Genomic DNA, 645 nt, shown 5'->3' on the forward strand with positions numbered 1-645 from the left:
AATAAAAATAATAAAAAAAAAAAAAAAAACTATAGTAGTTATATCTTCTTCCCCACCCCCCCCCCCCCCGCGGTTTTCTTTGTTGGGGGGGGGGGGGGGAGAGAGGGAGGAGGGTGGGAGGTGTCGGTGAAGGGCCATAATAATCAACTACATTGTATATTGACAAAATAAAAATAATAAAAAAAAAAAAAAGAAAGAAAATGGTCTGCTTCATAGGACCGCTGGATAATGGTGAATATCATTGCAACTTAGTGCAGAGTGAGACAGAGCAAATTCAGAAAGAATAAAAGAAAAATGACAGTCCCTTTATTAATATTTGTCCACCAGCCTGTCAAAATAATAAAAGTACTAAAGAGTTTACCTGGAATTAGAAATATCAAAGAATCACAAAGAAACATTTTCAAAAAGAAGGATAATTATTGGGTATTTTAAAAAGTAAATTATAATATTTAAGCAGTATGTGAAGAAAAGGACCCAGAAGTATAGTTACAAGTTGTTAAGGGTTACTAAGATATTTCTGGAAAGGCAGGAATACAGTTATTTTTTCCGTTTAGCTTCTTTTTGATTTCTTGGGTTTTTTTTTTTTTTTTTTTTTTTTTTTTTTTGTTTTTTTTTTTTTTTTTTTTTTTTTTTTGGTGATAAGTA

At 31.0% G+C, this 645-nt stretch overlaps 1 protein-coding gene across 1 annotated transcript in view; it reads left to right on the forward strand.

Moving 5' to 3' along the window:
• The window catches only part of LOC103605607 (mannose-binding protein A-like), a 3,922-nt gene that overhangs the window by 1,688 nt on the left and 1,589 nt on the right, over positions 1 to 645 (forward strand). The window lies entirely within an intron of this gene.

This window comes from Galeopterus variegatus, unplaced genomic scaffold, assembly GCF_000696425.1.
Source record: "Galeopterus variegatus unplaced genomic scaffold, G_variegatus-3.0.2 Scaffold5933, whole genome shotgun sequence".
Lineage (NCBI taxonomy): Eukaryota > Metazoa > Chordata > Mammalia > Dermoptera > Cynocephalidae > Galeopterus > Galeopterus variegatus.